The following is a 19,966-nucleotide window of genomic DNA, read 5'->3' as shown; positions in this document are numbered from 1 at the left end:
CTATTCACAGTCATGGCCCTTCTTGTTGGTGACGCGTGAATTATAAGGTTTACAATATACACCTGTTTAATTTTCTATCACTCATAACCCAAACAGAAGCCTCTGCTAAGGCAATTAGTTTGGAATTAGATGGACGCGCTGACACGGGGGGCTTTGTTCTCTGCTCTCTGTGTCTGCCAACTGGCACTGGCTATTTGATCTGTGACTCGTGTTGCCAGGATGACCGGAAAGGACAATGGTACTCATTGTTGCCATGTCTACCCCTTGGTCTACAGCAGCTGTCAGGGTTCCTCCTGTTTGTAGACTTTATTTTGCTTCTCTTACTTTTATGGGCTTATTTCCTTGACTACTGCAAACTGCTTTGAAATCTAGTCTGACCCTCCAAATTGTAGCCTCATTTTGAGAACTGATACCACAAAATTGAAAGTGCAAGGGGTTTAAAACTCTCTAAAGTATATATTTAGGGTTTTAAAAATATATTGTATTTTAAATCTATGGCTACGTGTACATGTTTAAACGCGCTTGTGTGTGCAAACGCTGGAGAAGGCCAGAAGAGCCTGTCAGATCCTCTGGAACTGGACTTACAAGTGGTTGTGAGCTGCTGTTATGTGGGTACTGGGAACCAAGCTCTGGTTCTCTGAAAGAACAGCAAGTGTTCTCTCTCCGGCCTGCTTAATATCTCTATATTATTGTGGTTTTACACAAAAGAGTATACATTTCAAGCAAATTTTATCTCAAACTTGACTGCATAACAAGTCATTTAGTTCACAGGATTCTCACCATCTATTAAGTATAATTTTTTTCAATCATGATAATTTAGCTTTACCCCTCAGAGAAATCTAAGAGTTGAAGGGACTTAAGAATGTAGCTCATTTGATAGGATCCTTACAAAGCCTGCACAAAGCACCAGCCTTGATCACCATACCTCATAAACTAGTCTTGGTGGAGCACACCTCTAATCCTAGCACTTTGGAGGGAGGAGAATCAAAAATTCAAGGTCACACTAAGCTACATCCCTGAACTCTTGGACACTCCTGCTGCTGTTCTGAACACTGCAGGCAGTTGTCACCCCCACACCCTCATAGCTATACAGGAAGGAAGAAAGGATAACACCCAGGCCCTGCCTGTCTGGAAGAAGGAACTCCATGGGCAACAAGCCCAGAATAATTTCCCTTCTCACCTAAAACATTTCCTTCCTTCCCTACAGGATTTAAGTATGGGATTCCCATTGCTCTGTAATGCTTCCTTTTCTATTGCTATGATTAGACACCGTTACCAAGGCAACTTAGAAAAGAAAGAGGTTCTTAGGAGCTTGCCGTTCCAGGAGGTTAGTTAGAATCCAAGATCGTCATGGCAGGCAACATGATAGCAGGCAGGCAGGCAGACATGGTGTTGGAGCAGTGGCCAAGAGTTTACATCTTGGTCTACAAGCGTAAGGCAGAGAGCTGGCTGGGAAGGAATGGAATGTTGAAATCTTAAAGCTCACTCCAGTGACACCCTCCTTCCATCAAGGCCACGCCTCCCAATCCTTCCCAAACAGTTCCACCAACCAGGGATCAAGTTTCAAACATATGAGCCAATGGGAGTCATTCTCAATTAACCCTCCACTCCAAATATCAGACCCACAATTTGTCATGATCTTGCCTTCCAACAAATCCAAAGTGAAATTGAAAATGCTGAGAGTCAAAGTACATTTAGTGCTCCCAAACTAGGGCTTAGGAAATGGCCCAGTTGGTAGACCGCTTGCCTGCCATGAGCAAAGTCTCGTGTTTGGTCTCCAGCACCATTCAAAAGAAGCATAGTGGTACATACATGAAATCCCAGCACAGAAGTATCAGAACTTCAAGGTTCTCCTGGCTACCCAGTGAGTTGGTGGCCAGACTGAACTCTATGTGTTTCAAAGAAGAACAGAAGTCAGGAGACCACCTCAAAAGGAAGCTAGGGGAACAACACCATAGTTTAAAAACTATTCATTCATAATTTAATGTATGACATATTCTGTCATATAGTGGGCAATATGATAGTAGCATATGATAGCATACATATCATATTTTACACACAATATGTAATGAGTAGCATCCTCAAAATCTTATTTTCCACTCATGTGCAGCCAACATGGTAGATACTATTATTATCTCCATTTCTCAAGTGAAGAAAACCAAGCCTGAAGTATTGATCTCACCAAGATCACACATACTATAATGTGAGCCTTGTTATCAGAATTAACAACACAAAGCAAAAGCCCATGCCTTCAGGGAGATGATATTCTACTAGGGAAATCAGACTACCAAAAATTAAGACCAACAGCTAAGGGTATAGCTCAGTGGTAGTGTTTGCCGAGCATGCTCATGAAACTGGGTTCGATTCCCAGTACTAAAGAGGTAACAAACAAACAACAATAAAAAGACATAAATATAAAGCAGACAATATTACATGCTGTACAGACCAGAGCAGGAGAGTCAAGGTGGAGGGGAGGAGTGACCTGAGGAGCAATGACACATTCTTGAAATTCGAGCTTAGGAGAAGCCTCTCTGGGAACTGTCACTCAAGAGAGACCTTAATGAAGGAGGATAAAAAGCCATGTGTCTCGGACTGGTTTGTACTACTGTGATAAAAAAAAACACTGGCCAAAAACAATTTTGGGGGGGCTGGAGAGATGACTCAGTGGTTAAGAGCACTGACTGCTCTTCCAGAGGTCCTGAGTTCAAATCCCAGCAACTACGTAGTGGCTCACGACCATCTGTAATGGGATCCGACGCCCTCTTCTGGTGTGTCTGAAGACAGCTACAGTGTACTCACATACGTAAGATAAGTAAATCTTTTTTTTTTTTTTTTTAAGAAGCCAAAGCAGGAGGAGATAGTCTCATTCTTTCTGACTACCTGTAGGTTCTCCTGGGCACATAAGATCTTTAGATGAGAGAAGCAAGAGGTTTGGGGAAGAAACAGAGATGGCAGGAAGACAAGACAATGGACTCATGGGGAATATGCTATGGACACCAGAGTGTTGAGTGGAGGCAAAGGGGGAGAGAGGCACAACTAAGTGCACACTGGCAGAGCGGTGAATGCATGCTCTCCATGTATACTCAGCTGCTGGGGCAGAGTGCTGAGCCACTGTGCGATCTTGACTTTAACATGGTTGGGTTTGCTGAACAGCCTGATAGGAGGAGAGGCAGAGCAAGAATGTGTGATAGTTAATCTAATCTTTTAAATGTATTCTTTGCCCCGTCTGTCTGTCTCTCTCTCTCTGTCTCTGTCTCTCTCTGTCTCTGTCTCTCTCTGTCTCTGTCTCTCTCTGTCTCTGTCTCTCTCTGTCTCTGTCTCTCTCTGTCTCTGTCTCTGTCTCTCTCTGTCTCTGTCTCTGTCTCTCTCTGTCTCTGTCTCTGTCTCTCTCTGTCTCTGTCTCTCTCTGTCTCTGTCTCTCTCTGTCTCTGTCTCTCTCTGCCTCCCTGCCCCTCTCTGTCTCTGTCTCTCTCTGTCTCTGTCTCTGTGTGTGTGTGTGTGTGTGTGTGTCCCCATAGAGGACAACTTGTAGGAGTAGCCTCTCCTTCCACCATGTGGTCTCAGTGTCAAATACAGGTCATCAGGCTTAGTAGCATGTATTTGCACATCAAAACATCTCAGCAGCCCTCTCTTTAACTTTCAACAAATACTTGGTTCATTCTGCCTGGCTGAATTACTAAAAGCAAATTCGTAAACCCACAAAACTAAAGAAAAGATGTAGTTCTGGCCGGCCTTCCTGAAGAAAGGAGGAGCCACATCAGGAAACAGGGCTTGGATCCTACCTTACAGAGTTCTATTTCCTTTTTTTTTTTTCCTTTTTTCTTTCTTTTTTTTTTTTTTCCAGAGCTGGGGACTGAACCCAGGGCCTTGCGTTTGCTAGGCAAGTGCTCTACCACTGAGCCAAATCCCCAACCCCCTTATCTGCTGAGTAATTAAACAACACAGGTCAGAGAACACAGCTCAAAGGATAGCTTTAACAGTCCCAGCCTATAAAAATGTATACCCAGATATTATGTAAGAATGCTGTGTTGTTACTGACCCCAAAAATAGAGGTCAGGTCTTTTATGTATGTATATGTGCATACATATATAATAGATTCTAGAAAATACTTCAATCTGATGAAGTTTCCACTGAAAAAGTAACATGGAAACATTCCTGCTGGCTCTCGTGCAAACACAGACGGTCCTCCATTTACACGGTTCAAGCCACATTTCTAAGCTTCAGCACGTTGTCAAAGCCAAACCCCTTTAATAGTAACTGGTTTTCCCATTTTGAGTTTGAATCTTCTTCTGGGTTAGTGACAAATGATCTCTAGTGACTCTGGACAGTGGCAGCTCTCCTTGGCTCTTGTCAGCCTTATGATCAGAGTACTCTACAATGGCCTGTGTGGTTTGGAGAGTAGCTGTATTACTGCAATTAGGGGTGTGTGTGTGTGTGTGTGTGTGTGTGTGTGTGTGTGTGTGTACAGGTACATATGTGTGCTGGTGTGGTGTGGGTACAAATCAACTTTGGGTTATTATTCATCAGAGGATGCCCTCCATCTTGTTTCGTTGTTGCTGTTGTTGCTGATGCCGTTGTTGGCTGTTAGTTATTTGTTTTTTGGTTTTATTGAGACAAGGTTTCTCTGTTTAGCCCTGGCTGTCCTGGAACTCCAATCTGTAGACCATGCTGGTCTTGAGCTCAGAGATTTGCCTGCCTCTGCCTCCCAAGTGCTGGACTACAGGAGTGTGCCACCACATCCTGCTGGAAGAGGAACCCTTGGTACTGCTTCCATCAGACTGGCCAGTGAGTGTACCTCCTGGTATTGCAAATACACACGTTTATATGCACACACAGAGGCCACTGGAAAACATTCAGTCTCTACCTCACTGGAAGTTGAGGAGCATCTGTAAATTTTCAGTACATGCAATGGCTCATGCTAACAGCTTCTGCTGATCGGTTATCACCATTTTAACCCTTCCAGTCTCTGTTGTCCGGGCCTCCATCTTGCAACTCACTAGGAATCCAGCTCAGGTCTGAAGTAGATGTGGGTCTTACCCTGGGAAAGCTGGCCAATCCTGACCATTCTCCTCTCCCACCTCTGGCTTCCTCTGACGTTCAAAACTGCCTGGCATGCACAAGTTTCCATGAATGGCTTGTCAGGTGGTCAGGCTTCATTTGGGTGTCTGCCCTCAACACAGGTGTCTGAGTTCCTATGCTTGAACATGTGTCTACACTGGCTTGTTTTCATTCCTCCTTTGCCCTTGGCAATGCCTCTGTTGTCCTTGTGAAATAAATGCCTGGGTGCCCCCGAGTGGCCAATACTTCTATTCCTACTTCCAAGAGCTGATTTATACACAGAACAAACCCAGCCTCTTGATCATATATTGTGTTTACCTGAGAGAAAATATGGAATTGTATGCCTAGAAGGGTTTCCCATCCTATGATTCATGTAGATGTCCCCATAAAATAACGGCATTCCCTTGCTAGCATTTATGGTATGGCTATGCCTGCTGGGTGGGGGTGGGCAGAATATCAGAGAGGAGGCTGATGCAAGGTGAGGGACGGCACCTTCTTCCTCGTAGCAAGCTGGCACGATGGCTCAATGGATAAGAGCGCTGGCCACCAAGACTGACAATGTGACTTTGTAAATCTTGTGACTGAGCCCCACTTTGGCTAAAAGGGAAAACTGACTCCCAAAAGTAGTTGAGTAGTCATCTTCCCCAGTCCTTCTTCCTCTTCCCCCTCATGTACACATACACACACATGCTCACACACGGACTCACACACAAATGAAGAAAGAAGTGAGACAATAGCAATAATTGTATCTCTGGATTATCATTTGAAAGAAGTGAATATATTTCCCTGATAAATTATCAAAATTTAGATATGAGAATTAACTTGACTTTTAAAAAAAGACATTGACTTCTTTTTTCCTTTGAGAAGAAAATTGCCCAGTGTGGCTTCCTTGTACTCAGCAGCCAAAGGTGACCTTGATCTTTTGATCTCTCTGCCTGCACCTCTTGAGCCCGAGGTTAGGTGGGTACCGCAGTTGCCTGATTTATGGAGTACTGACTATCAAACCCAAGGCTTCATGCTCAGGCAACCACTCTACCCACTGGGTTTTGTCCCAACTCTGACAATGACTTTTAGAAAGAAACTATTATAACTGCAAACTTTAAGATCAGAATTAGCTTTTGAGCCTGGGGTACAGCTGCCTTTTCTTTCTGAAAAAAAGTGACAGGAGAGTCTACTGTCACTATAGCAATGAGGAGGAAGACTGGTGAATGCAACACTGAGATTCCCAACTGCTGAGAAGATGAGGCCAGTTTCACAAGCAACCAGCACCCTGAGGTACAGAGGTGAGGGGATCCAAGTCAGAGGACTCCAAGACCCCTTGACCAACTGAACTCATTCAGTTAGAGTCTCAGTAGGCCACCAAGTTTGATACTGGTTCCCTGATAAACCATTTATCCACTTCTAGATACAAATCAGAACCAACAGACAAAGCCAGTATTCTGGATCAACTTAAGAATGGTCTGGGCTACAGGAGACCCTGTCTCAAACAAGAAGCAAACAAATGGAGACAAAACAAAACTCAATAGGAGATCTACAAAAACTAAAGAAACATAGCAAATTTTTATCACACTGTGGTTGAAATGTTGTTAAAAAACAAAAACAAAACTCTTCATGTCTCTTAAAAACTAACCAGGAAAATACTGCAGGGATCCTGAAGGAACAAAGGACTCCGACAGTTGCCAATGGCAGCCTGTCAAGCCTGGCTTGAGAAGACAAAGAAGACCATTTATTAAAGTTTCATCTAGCTGCTTTGACTGCCAGTGCTACTCTTGACTTGTTCGAGCTTAAATTTTCGGCTGTTAACTAGGAGTGTGGCACAGAAGGCTCAAGGCTGAAACAGAAAGATTGGGAGTTCAAGGCCAGCCTGGGGTACAAACTGAGACGTGTCTAAATCAACCAATGATAGTTATAATAATAAATAATAGAAAGACTGATTTGTAATTATTGGTTTAGTGTTTGGTTATAGCCAAGTCTAGCCTCAAACTTACTATGTAGCCCCAGCTGGCTCCCAACTCACAGAAACTCCCTTACCTTAGTCTTTCAAATGTTGAGGCTACAGGCATGAGCTATTATGCCTGCTCTGAGTCTGTTAATGGAACTTTTATTCTCATATCTGATGAATACCTACTGTGTGCTTGGAATTTGGGTAGACACTAAAGGTTCAAAGTTGAATAATAAATGGACCTCACAAAGTTGGAGAACCCATGGAGGAGGTGATCTCCATGGTCTAACGAACTAAACGGTGCCATGAACAGAATTCCAGGAGCAGCTCTGGAAGAAGGAAATTACTTAGCATGGAGGAAAGTATGCATCAGGTAGACTCTACCAAGGTCTGAGATGCTGATCTGTAAGAAGTGCATCCTACTGCCAGAGCCCCAGAGCAGGAGAGCACAGGACAATTCTAACACCAAACATCCCAAGAGAGGAAGAGAAAGGGAGGGGGAGAGACAGGAAGGGGGAGGAAAAGGCAGGTTGGAATCTAATGAGGAGCATAGAAGGTTTCACTCTGAGTCTCAGAAAGACCACCTACCCTGTAAGTCTGGAGGCAGAGACGAAGCAATGGTGTATGAGGTAGGAGCTCACAGGCCAATGGCTGCAGTGAGAACTCAGTACAGAGGAAAGGCTTAGTGGGGTAGAAAGGGCAGGGAGTCAGGAAGGTCAGCATCCCTGGACTCACTAAGGCAAGGAGGAATTGGCCAGAGGCATGAAAGCAGAGTGTTCCATGGCGCTCGACCAGAAGAGACTAGAATTAAATCAGCAGGCCCGAGCAGGCTGGGCAGCAGAATGAACACACACAGACTGATGGTTGGCTGGGTAAATCAGAGGCCAGGGGTAATCTTGCCAGACAGTCCCAGGAGACTGTAGAGAGCTGGGGAAGAGAGAACACCGAGGGAAGGCTGCACCTCCACGGCTTCCTTTACACGGGCTAACCAAATCAGGAGGGCAAAAGGCCATAGGAAGGCTGACCCAAGAGATTGCCTGCACACTGGGAGAGACTTGTAAAGTAAGCTCACAGGGAAGACGGAATCTCCATGAAAGGGTTTAGAGCTGCCGTGGTTTGAATGTGAAATGCCCTTCATAGGTTGGTGTGTTTGAACTCGTGGTGTGTGACTGCTGGAGCGTTTAGAAGGTTGTGGAACTTTCAGGAGGTGGAGCTTCACTGGAGGAAGGGTACGACTAGAGGCTGGCCTTGAGTGTTTTATAGCCCAGCCTGAAATCCTGTCCATACTCCACTTCCTGGCTGCAGCTGCAATGTGACCACACATCATGATCTGTATCCCTTCGAACTAAACCGAAAGAAACCCTTTCTCCTTTAGCTAGCTTTTTGTCAGATGGCTTGCCGCAACAAGAAAAGTGCCTAATATAATACTCAGAAAGTGGGGTGTCGCACAGGAAGTCCAATGAAAGAGAAGAATGCAGAGAAGGGTTTTCAAGCCGTGAGTGGGGCAGGGCTTCCTTCTGATGTGTTTTCTTAGAAAGCAAAGTCACAAGGCCCTTGGTAAGGGAGAGGCACGGAGGCCCATTGTTGCTTCTTGTGGGTCAGGTCCTGGTCTAAGCTCTGGGAATATGAAAGAAGGGTAACTTCCCTGCTTCTATGAAGCTTATGGAGATCAGGAGTTCAAGGGCAACCTCGGTTACACAATCTGGGCTACATGAGACTCCGAGGAAGTTGAACAGAAGTGGGAACTCAGGCTAACAAGCCATGGGAAGCAAACCAGTAGGCAGTACCCCTCCATGGCCTCTGGTCTGGTTCCCATTTGAGTTCTGCCCTGACTTCCCTCAGTGACAGAGTGTGGCCTGAGAATTAAAAGTTAAAATACCACCCCCCCACACACACATACCAATAAAAAGTGGTAACTCTTAATATCCATCAGACAAAAGTAAAATTAGAAAATGAGACATAGAGACACATCTCAGTGGGTAAAGACACTTGCTGTACAAGTCTAATGACTCAAATTCAATGACTGGAAGCCATCTAAAGGCGGAAGAAGAGACCCAGCTCCCACGAGTTGGTCACCACACCACACCATGGTATGCTATACACGCACAGACATTTTTAAATATTTGTTTACTTATTTATTCATTACTATGTTTGAAGTTGTTCCTGTTAGCAATTCCCTCCCCCCTCCACCACCCCCCAACGCCCCATTATCTTCGGCTTCATACAGAGGTTTAGGAACCGAGAGGCCAAAGGACTCAAATGTTGCCTATTGTTTTGTGATGAGAGATCAGTCTTCCCCAAGATCCCCAACACAGAAATACAGCAGAATACTTTATTTAAAAAAAAAAAAACAACTCATTATTGCTTGTATAAGGGAACCGCGTAAACAACTTCAGCAAAGTGGCTGGGTATAAAATTAACTCAAATAAATCAGTTGCCTTCCTCTATACAAAAGAGAAACAAGCCGAGAAAGAAATTAGGGAAACGACACCCTTCATAATAGACCCAAATAATATAAAGTACCTCGGTGTGACTTTAACCAAGCAAGTAAAAGATCTGTACAATAAGAACTTCAAGACACTGAGGAAAGAAATTGAAGAAGACCTCAGAAGATGGAAAGATCTCCCATGCTCATGGATTGGCAGGATTAATATAGTAAAAATGGCCATTTTACCAAAAGCAATCTACAGATTCAATGCAATCCCCATCAAAATACCAATCCAATTCTTCAAAGAGTTAGACAGAACAATTTGCAAATTCATCTGGAATAACAAAAAACCCAGGATAGCTAAAGCTATCCTCAACAATAAGAGGACTTCAGGGGGAATCACTATCCCTGAACTCAAGCAGTATTACAGAGCAATAGTGATAAAAACTGCATGGTATTGGTACAGAGACAGACAGATAGACCAATGGAATAGAATTGAAGACCCAGAAATGAACCCACACACCTATGGTCACTTGATTTTTGACAAAGGAGCCAAAACCATCCAATGGAAAAAAGATAGCATTTTCAGCAAATGGTGCTGGTTCAACTGGAGGGCAACATGTAGAAGAATGCAGATCGATCCATGCTTATCACCCTGTACAAAGCTTAAGTCCAAGTGGATCAAGGACCTCCACATCAAACCAGACACACTCAAACTAATAGAAGAAAAACTAGGGAAACATCTGGAACACATGGGCACTGGAAAAAATTTCCTGAACAAAACACCAATGGCTTATGCTCTAAGATCAAGAGTCGACAAATGGGATCTCATAAAACTGCAAAGCTTCTGTAAGGCAAAGGACACTGTGGTTAGGACAAAACGGCAACCAACAGATTGGGAAAAGATCTTTACCAATCCTATAACAGATAGAGGCCTTATATCCAAAATATACAAAGAACTCAAGAAGTTAGACCGCAGGGAAACAAATAACCCTATTAAAAAATGGGGTTCAGAGCTAAACAAAGAATTCACAGCTGAGGAATGCCGAATGGCTGAGAAACACCTAAAGAAATGTTCAACATCTTTAGTCATAAGGGAAATGCAAATCAAAACAACCCTGAGATTTCACCTCACACCAGTGAGAATGGCTAAGATCAAAAACTCAGGTGACAGCAGATGCTGGCGAGGATGTGGAGAAAGAGGAATACTCCTCCATTGTTGGTGGGATTGCAGACTGGTAAAACCATTCTGGAAATCAGTCTGGAGGTTCCTCAGAAAATTGGACATTGAACTGCCTGAGGATCCAGCTATACCTCTCTTGGGCATATACCCAAAAGATGCCTCAACATATAAAAGAGACACGTGCTCCACTATGTTCATCGCAGCCTTATTTATAATAGCCAGAAACTGGAAAGAACCCAGATGCCCTTCAACAGAGGAATGGATACAGAAAATGTGGTACATCTACACAATGGAATATTACTCAGCTATCAAAAACAACGAGTTTATGAAATTCGTAGGCAAATGGTTGGAACTGGAAAATATCATCCTGAGTGAGCTAACCCACTCACAGAAAGACATACATGGTATGCACTCATTGATAAGTGGCTATTAGCCCAAATGCTTGAATTTACCCTAGATCCCTAGAACAAAGGAAACTCAAGACAGATGATCAAAATGTGAATGCTTCACTCCTTCTTTAAATGAGGAAAAAGAATACCCTTGGCAGGGAAGGGAGAGGCAAAGATTAAAACAGAGACTGAAGGAACACCCATTCAGAGCCTGCCCCACAGGTGGCCCATACATATACAGCCACCCAATTAGACAAGATGGATGAAGCAAAGAAGTGCAGACCGACAGGAGCCGGATGTAGATCGCTCCTGAGAGACACAGCCAGAATACAGCAAATACAGAGGCGAATGCCAGCAGCAAACCACTAAACTGAGAATAGGCCCCCGTTGAAGGAATCAGAGAAAGAACTGGAAGAGCTTGAAGGTGCTCGAGACCCCAAAAGTACAACAATGTCAAGCAACCAGAGCTTCCAGGGACTAAGCCACTACCTAAAGACTATACATGGACTGACCCTGGACTCTGTCCCCATAGGTAGCAATGAATATCCTAGTAAGAGCACCAGTGGAAGGGGAAGCCCTGGGTCCTGCTAAGACTGAACCCCCAGTGAACTAGACTATGCGGGGAGGGTGGCAATGGGGGGAGGTTTGGGAGGGGAACACCCATAAGGAAGGGGAGGGGGGAGGGGGATGTTTGCCCGGAAACCGGGAAAGGGAATAACACTTGAAATGTATATAAGAAATACTCAAGTTAATAAAAAAAAAAAAACAAAAACAAAAACAACTCATTATTGCTTGTATAAGGGAACCGCGTAAACCAGATTCTACTGAGTTGTATCTCTATTTAGTGCCTTCCTGTGCGTACCATATTTGTAGCCTCACTTAACTGCCTGCCGGACCCGGCACTGTAGAGGATACAGCATACAAAACCAAACTGCTTCTCACACAGAACACTCAGCAGTGGGGCAAGCAAGGTAGCCGCAGCTGCTGCAGTGCCTGTGTACAACAGCAGCTGAAAAGAAAATTATATAAATTCTAGGTTTAAAAATATAAAAATTAAAAAAATAAACCCCAAAAGGCCACAGACCCAGGGCTAAGCCCTGCAGCCAAGACTAGCAGGCCATAAAGATAAAGGAGCACAGGAAACACTGTTCAGGCAGGACTGACAAGCCATAAAAAAAGGAATGCAGGAACCAGCCTGAGTTAATGAGACTGATTCATGGGACGTCTGGCAGGAAGACATCTCCCCCCAGCTCACTCAGGGCCATATTTCAACTAGGTGTCCTCCGGCCCCTGATAAGCCCCTGACTTCTAGCACGTACTCTTTCTGCTTTGTTCTCACTGCTATGTTTGAATGAGCCAATTGTATGTAACCACGCCAAAACCCCCTAGCCTTCTCTATATAACCCTCTGACTTTTGAGTTTCGGGGCCGACACCTCTGTCTCCTGCGTGGGATACGTGTCGGCCCGGAGATCTCTGTAATAGGTCTCCGTAATAAACCTCGCCTTTGCTTATTACATCCAAAATGGTCTCTCTGTGTCTGGGGTCCGCGATTTCCCAAGACTTGAGTAAGGGTCTCTCTGCGTGGGATCTTTCATATTAATGGGGGCTCGTCCGGGATCTGCGCGACTACCCCAGACTCCGAAGACCCCTTGGAGGTGAGTTGGATGTTTGTCTGAGTGTTTCTGTGTGAGCGGCGCCGCAATTGTCAGTCTGTGTCTGTCTCTGTTTTGGTTCCGCCGTGTGTGTATATATGTGTGTCTTAGTACTGGTCAGTGTTAAGAGGGCAGATGGGTATTCCTGCCCTGTGGTAAGAGGGTGGATGTGTATTCCTGCCCTGTGCTAGGAGGGTGGATGTGTATTCCTGCCCTGTAGGAGAGTGGATGTGTATCCCCACTCAGTGCAGCTGCCTTTGTGGTCCGTGAGGACCCCCTGGCTGCGAAAGGGGGGACGCCCCGGGCCCGCAAGGCTGCAGCCCCTGGAAGACGTTCCACGGGCGGAGAACAGTCGGGAGAGCCCGGCTATGGACAGTCAGGAGGACCTGACTCTGGTTTTCTGGAACAAAGGAGGTGGAATGCTCCTTTTACCTAGGCGGGAGTGGACGAGGAATCCCACTCCGTCAGAGGTCGAGTTCGGCTGCCTATTTAAATATAGGCACGGACAAGTGTGCTTAGTCGTTAGGACAAGAGGACACTCTGGAATCCTGTTGGGAGGTGGAATCAGATGGTCCATCTCATCCCAAAAGCAGCTAAGGTTAAGCTGCAGTTTGGGCCACGTACTGAAGGTACCAGGCATCTGTGAAAGTTGGTTATAAGATGCTTTGTCTTGATATTGTTTGTCTGGCTTGTTTTCTGTGGTATTGTCGAGTGTCTTTTTGGCTTTTGTTTCATTTTTGAATTTTGGACTGACGACTGTGTTTGAATTTGGACTGACGACTGTGTTTAAAATCTTGGACTGATAACTGTGTTTGAAATCATGAAACTGTTTGCTTTGTTCGTCAAAGAGTTTTACTTGGTCCTCTTGGTGCTTAAGTTAAGAGTTAAAAATAATTTGCTTGAGAAAAATTGTTTTCTGCCAGGGAGTTTTGTCTTTCTCTCTTAAGCCTCCTGCCCAAGGAGAGCGGCCCCTCCCTTTACTCCCCTTGATCAGCCTAGCTGCTGTTAACAGTTGTGTAAACAGACATTAACAAAAACCTTGAGGACAAAACCTCTCGTAAAAAAAAAAAAAAGTTCCCCAGATTAGGCCTCCGGTATAAAACAAATAAAGTGAATAAGAAACTTAATTTTATAGACCACGCTCTAGTGGCGGTGTGTTGGTTGATAGCCAATGTTAAGTTTTTAAAACATAGTGTTTTATCTGTGCTTGTGCTCCCAACACACAGTAGGGGGGAGCGAAACTAGCTGTGGAGCTGCTGCAGGGAGCATGGGGACTTCTCAAGTCTCACCCAATTTTTCTGGCTCTTCAGGAGCTGTTTAAAAGTAAAAGGCTTAAGGTAAAAAGAAACACTATAGAAAGATTTCTTAGTGAATTACTACACCTTGGTTCTTGATCTCTGGGAATCTCACGTTGGACAGCTAAGATAAGCTAAAAAAAGATTTAAATTTTGCTTGAGAGCAAGGATTCTTAAAGGTGGAGTTTCAGCCGGTATGGCACTTAGTGCGTAGCTGCCTAAAAAATCAGAAATGCTGTCAACAGGCTATAAAAAAGGGACAAGCTGTGTTAAAAATGCTACATAAAGAATAATCTAAAAAGGCTGAGAGTGAGGTGGGAGAGGACTCTAGAAAAAACAAGAACAAGAAAAAAAAATTTTTCTGCTTTTAGTGACCAGACCTTCAACTCTTGCTCACAGAAAGAGGGTGCTCATTAGGAGAAGTTCTTTAAGGAGCCTGCCTTATCTGCTGGCCCTATTCCAAGAGAGGAGTCAGTCTCCGGCATTAAATTACTTTTCTCACTGGTCATCATTAGCATGGAGAATGCCTTTGATCCTATCCCCACAGCAGCCAGTTCCTGCCCCTGTGGTAGAAATGTCCCAGGTTGGGGGACAGAAAAGCCCCTAAAATAGTTTCAAAGAATCTACAACAAACTGTAAAGAACTTTGTTTTGTTTTGCCAGTTTGAATTTAGAATTCAGGCTTTGGCTGTGGCCGAGGTCAGGATTAATGTTTTCGTTTCCATGGGCCCTTAGCCCACTGAGACAGTTTGGTAAAGGACTACTACTACAGTCCTGATATTCAGAGACATGGAGAGAGCTATAGTTTTTTTTTATTAAAGGTTGGTACTATAGTATTAATAATCTCTTTATTAGATATAAGAGACAAGAAGCCCCAGGTGAACTGGTTACAATTCTTTTGTCAGCTGCTTAGTATCTAACACCCAGGTTCTACCGTCTCTCCATCCTTTTGTTATTAGTTCTTACTAGAAGCCTAGTGTCCTTCAGAGGCTGGGTTTATTGAGAGACAGAGCCACTGAGCTGACACTAAAAGAAGGTACTCCTTAAGAGAAAATCTAAGTCAAGAGAGACAGCCGGTAACAGATAGGCTGCCCCTCTGCTCACTTTTCTGTTTCACAGACACAAGGTGTTTTTGTCCCAAGAAAGCCTCCTGGCTTAGCTGTGTGACTAAATGCTATTTGCCCTCTTCAGTGGACCTCTATTCTCGAGATTCCCTTGTTTTCTCACCATCCCATTTGAGATGCTTGTTAGTAACTGTTACAGGTCTTCTTTACCACCGAGGAAAGACAGAATCCTACTAGAGGCCAGAAAAAGTGTTCCAGAGATGGATGGAAGGCCCTCACTTCTGCCTGCTCTCTTCAAACGCCTAAAGGTAGGGAGTGCTCCAGGTCTGCCACCAGGCTCCAAGGATGGGTCTCTGAGGGGCTAGGAAATGCCCCACCAATCTGGCTAAGACAAAGAAAAGATATAAAGAGAATGTTACAGAAATTTAAAGGGTTAAGTTAAGTTGCTGAGAGTTAGTACAAGTTACAGAAAAAGAGGTAAAAAAAACAAGAAGCTAGGGAAGAAAAGAGACAAAAAGAAAAAGTTAGAGAGCTAAAGAGAGATAAAAGACGAGAGAAGAACATATACTGGCCACAGTAGTTAGGGAACCTAGGAAGATAGTACCTGACAACAGAAGAGAATTCCTGGCTAAAGATCAGTGTGCCTAATACAAAGAAAAAGGACACTGGGTCAGAGACTGCCCAAGAAAGAACAAGAGGGGACACTGGAGAGCCTCTTGGTGCTGGCTATGCACAGAGATAGAAGGGAAGCCCGCCCAGTTGTTTTTGTGGATACAGGGACCCAATGCTCTGTGCTCCTATGCCCCCCAGTGGGCCAATATCCAAAGACCTTGAGTGCAAGGAGCTACTGACAACGAACAATACTTATGGACTGCCCGAAGAACAGTGGACCTTGGTGTGGGCCGGGTAACCCACCCACTAATTCATGGTCATCCCTGACTGCCCCCATCCCTTGCTCATGAGAAAATTGCTCTCCAAATTGGCTTGCGTGGGCTAAAATGGCTGGATGAGGCCATGTGTATACATATCTATAGACTGTGTATGTGGAGCTTAAGACCTGTCTCAGTACACCAGTAACTGATGCTGGGAGTTGAATGGCTTAGTGCTTTTCTGCCTGAAACACACCGTTCCTGCCAGCCGGGCACTAACAATTATCACCCAATCCAGGACTTAAACTGTGATAGAGTGGCTGATAGAGTGTCCAAAGATGGGACCACTGGTCAGCTGCCATGGACTAGATTCTCCACCGGTTGGGGACAATCTGGTCACCTTGCTGCCCAATCCGGACCTGGAGCCACCACAGCACGAGTGTCAAACACTGACAGAAGCACATGGGTGGAGGAAAGACCTCTGCGACTGGCTGATTGACCCCTGCTGAAAGCCGAGGACCTTGTCCACAGATGGGAACAGTTCTCTTCATGAATGAAGGTCAGAGACAAGTGGGTGCTGCCATGGTGAACAACACAATGTCATCTAGAATGGCTAAACCTCTACCCCCCCAGCACATCAGCGCCACAGATGCCTTTGCCATCTCTTGGATGCCCGGATGAAGCCAACAACTGTGAGTACTATTCATTGCCCAGGAAAACAGGAGGGAAGAGATTCAGTGACATGGGGCAGTGACAAAACAGATAAAGTGGCTCGGGAAATGGCTATACAGGAGCCTATCCTGGTTACAGGCCTGCAAGAGACAGCCACTGAGAACTAGGATTAGACTAAGGGATGGCCTCACTTAGAAAAGGCCCAAATTGCTTAAAAGATAAAGGACAATGGCACACTTGAGGGGAAGCTATACTCCCCAGAGAACAAAGAAAAGACTCACTTTGCCAAATAAAAAAATAGACTCATTTAAGAGATAAAAAGTTTGTCCAAATAGTTAAAATATATATAATAGACTTTAAGATTTTAGCCAAGAGAGACAATAAAAAAGTATAAAATACGTCAATAAATAAATGCTTAACAAACAAACAGGACAAAGAGACCTAGAGAGTTTAATGAAAAGTCGAAGTGAACTTCACTGAGATAAAACCAAAAAAATATAATCACAAGTATCTCCTAGTGCTTGTAGATACTTTTTCAGGAATAGATAGAAGCTTTCCTCACCAAATGAGAGATGGCCTCTACAATCATCAAAAAGATACTGAAAGAAATCTTCCCCAGGTCTGGAATGCCCAAGGTAATCTGGTCAGACAACGGTCCTACTTTCATTGCCAAGGTAAGCCAGGGTGTGGCCAAGTATTTAGAGGTCGATTAGAAATTACATTATATTTACAGACCTCAAAGTTCAAGACAGGTAGAGTAAATAAATAGAACTCTAAAAGAGACCCTAAACAAATTGACCATGGAGACTGGCACAGACTGGGTGACACTCCTTCCCTCTTGCTCTCTTCAGAGCAAAAAATACCCCTTCCAGATTCAGCCTTACCCCCTTTGAGATCTTATATGGGGCCTCAGCTCCCCTGACTATATTAGATGATGTTACTGAACCAACATGTCATAGTAATAATGATTTGTGTGCCAGGCTAAAAGACCTACAGGTGATACAGAAAGAAATCTGCTCACAGCTGACAGCAGCCTATGCCCCGGAGACCCCTGAGACATCCCATCAGTTCCAGGTCGGAAGCAGCTACACTGAGCCCAGACACTCGATCCTCGCTGGAAAGGACCATACCTGGTGCTGCTGACCACCCTGACAGCCGTCAGTTCTCAGCCCTCACCAGCCGTGTACTAGCTGTTAGGGCTGAGAGCTGGGACCTAGAGGGAAATTTAGTCACGTTTGTCCTGGGTTCCATCGAGATAGGTGTGGGGATAGGCTTGATTTCTATTACAAATGATATAACATTACATATGTTAGTACTCCTAACACTTCTTGGGACTGTGCCTCAGGGATCACAACCTATATAAGTTTAGAAGTTCTGAAAGACAGTCATGACCTTGGTGTATAGGTTTAGATAGTGTCCAGATAGAATCCTGATGCCAAAGACTTTTTAGCTGACCTCCAAGAATACCTAACCTCCCTCTGAGAGGTAGTCCTTCAAAATAAAAAAAGATTAGACCTGATATTCCTTAAAGAAGGAGTCTGTGTGCTATACTGAAAGAAAAATGTTGCTTCTATACAGACCATTCAAGAATAATTAAAGACTCCATAAATAAACTTAAAAAAAGGTTAGACAAAAGACAGACAAAAAAAACACATCAGAAATGGTTCGAGAGCTAGTTTAGTAGATCTCCCTAGATGACTACCCTACTCTCTGCTACAGCTGGGCCATTATTAATAATTTTCTTGGTTTTAGTTTTTGGCTCCTGCGTGATAAACAGGTTAATTGCTTTTGTTAAAAATCGAGTGGGTGCTGTGCGGTTGATGGTTCTGAGACAACAGTACCAGTCAGTTAGGACAACTGGTGAGACCAAATAAGACTTGATATCAAAATTCTAAGATTAGAATTATTTAATAGGAGAAGACAGGAATGAAAAGAAAATTATATAAATTCTAGGTTTAAAAATATAAAAATTAAAAAAATAAACCCCAAAAGGCCACAGACCCAGGGCTAAGCCCTGCAGCCAAGACTAGCAGGCCATAAAGATAAAGGAGCACAGGAAACACTGTTCAGGCAGGACTGACAAGCCATAAAAAAAGGAATGCAGGAACCAGCCTGAGTTAATGAGACTGATTCATGGGACGTCTGGCAGGAAGACATCTCCCCCCAGCTCACTCAGGGCCATATTTCAACTAGGTGTCCTCCGGCCCCTGATAAGCCCCTGACTTCTAGCACGTACTCTTTCTGCTTTGTTCTCACTGCTATGTTTGAATGAGCCAATTGTATGTAACCACGCCAAAACCCCCTAGCCTTCTCTATATAACCCTCTGACTTTTGAGTTTCGGGGCCGACACCTCTGTCTCCTGCGTGGGATACGTGTCGGCCCGGAGATCTCTGTAATAGGTCTCCGTAATAAACCTCGCCTTTGCTTATTACATCCAAAATGGTCTCTCTGTGTCTGGGGTCCGCGATTTCCCAAGACTTGAGTAAGGGTCTCTCTGCGTGGGATCTTTCACAGCAAGGACACACAGAAGAGGGCAGGGATCTGCTTCAGATGCAGGGTTAGGAAGGCATCCTTGATAAGCACTGCCTTTGTGGAATCTAAAGCGAGGGCCGGTGCCGGCCTGCGGGTGCGAGCACGCGGGTGCGGGTGCGGGTGCGAGCACGCGGGTGCGGGTGCGAGCACGCGGGTGCGGGTGCGAGCACGCGGGTGCGGGTGCGAGCACGCGGGTGCGGGTGCGAGCACGCGGGTGCGGGTGCGAGCACGCGCAAACAGTGGACATCCTTCAGCTCCTATCTCATTGCTTACTGCATCATTCCCGCTCTCCTCAGAGACCACAACCACCTCCCAGAAGAACTTAGCAAAGTATGGGTTGTCTGCCGTGGAACTGTCCCCTGTGAAGAGCTGGGTCCCTTCTTCCAGCACATTCTCAAAAATCTTTGTTATGGTTTCTTCCAACTTCCCTCCTGCAGATCATAGATACAGCATCCTGCCCTACAGGGCACACCTGAGCTTGGTGGCTCCATATCCCCTGAAAATAAGCCAAAATGCTATCCATCATCAAAGAGCTGGGTAAATGGGTCAGTGGGTGACGTCCTGGCTTTGCAAGCAAGAGGACCTAAGTTTGGATTTCCAGCACCTACATTAAAAACTGGGCTTGGCGATATACCTGTACTGTAGGTCCAGTGCTGGGCTGGGGAAAGGACAAACAAGATGACGTGATGGAGTAGAACATGCATATACCTGTAATCTCAGCACTTGGGGGTGGAGGTGGTGTGAAGATAGGGCATTCAAGGCCAGCTTGAGGTATTCAGAAAGTTCAAGGCTAGCCCAGGCCACTTATAACCCTGCATGCCTTTAACCCCAGCACTCAGGAGTTGGAGGCAGGGGAATCTTTGAGTTTGAAGCCAACATGG

At 44.8% G+C, this 19,966-nt stretch overlaps 1 protein-coding gene and 1 long non-coding RNA gene across 3 annotated transcripts in view; one reads left to right on the top strand and one right to left on the bottom strand.

Moving 5' to 3' along the window:
• Pld1 (phospholipase D1) overlaps positions 1-19,966 on the bottom strand; it is a 206,309-nt gene that overhangs the window by 159,716 nt on the left and 26,627 nt on the right. The window lies entirely within an intron of this gene.
• LOC148006681 (uncharacterized) lies at positions 12,426-18,993 on the top strand. Its single transcript, XR_015671495.1, has 2 exons — positions 12,426-12,656; positions 17,533-18,993. It is a non-coding gene; the product is annotated as an uncharacterized LOC148006681 (long non-coding RNA).

Source organism: Rattus norvegicus, chromosome 2 (assembly GCF_021556685.1).
Source record: "Rattus norvegicus strain SHRSP/BbbUtx chromosome 2, alternate assembly SHRSP_T2T, whole genome shotgun sequence".
Taxonomy (NCBI): Eukaryota; Metazoa; Chordata; class Mammalia; order Rodentia; family Muridae; genus Rattus; species Rattus norvegicus.
This window is presented reverse-complemented; position numbering and strand designations above follow the sequence as displayed.